The following is a 544-nucleotide window of genomic DNA, read 5'->3' on the forward strand; positions in this document are numbered from 1 at the left end:
TTGTAGACCAGGCTGGTCTCGAACTCACAGAGATCCGCCTGCCTCTGCCTCCCGAGTGCTGGGATTAAAGGCGTGCGCCACCACCACCCGGCCTCAGTGAAATTTGTTAATTCAATCTTCTTCTTCACATTTTAATTTTCCTTATATAACCTTCCCTAAGAATGCTCAGAACTGAAGCTATGATAAAGGGCTCAAAGTGAGTAGGAAATGCAGTAGAGCATCTTTCCTTCTCTTAGAGCGGAAACGGCAGAGATGTTCTGGATCCGTGTCCGTGATCATTTTCCTGATGGTCTAGACCTGTACTGTCTAATCATGTAGCCCTTCTATGGTTCTTCCCTCCCACTCTGTGGAAGGTGACTTTTGGGACTGAAGAGCTGAACTTTTCATCTCAGTTCCTTTAGGAAACACCATGGACCCAGTGTCTGCTTTATCAACAGCTCTAGAGAGTAATTTCCTTTCTCAAGGCATTCTCCAGAATTTATTGTCTGTCTACTTATGTCTACTTATGTCATGCTAAGAATGTTGCTGAAGCTTTCATTTTTTA

The sequence above is a fragment of the Microtus ochrogaster genome, unplaced genomic scaffold (genome assembly GCF_000317375.1).
Source record: "Microtus ochrogaster isolate Prairie Vole_2 unplaced genomic scaffold, MicOch1.0 UNK20, whole genome shotgun sequence".
Lineage (NCBI taxonomy): Eukaryota > Metazoa > Chordata > Mammalia > Rodentia > Cricetidae > Microtus > Microtus ochrogaster.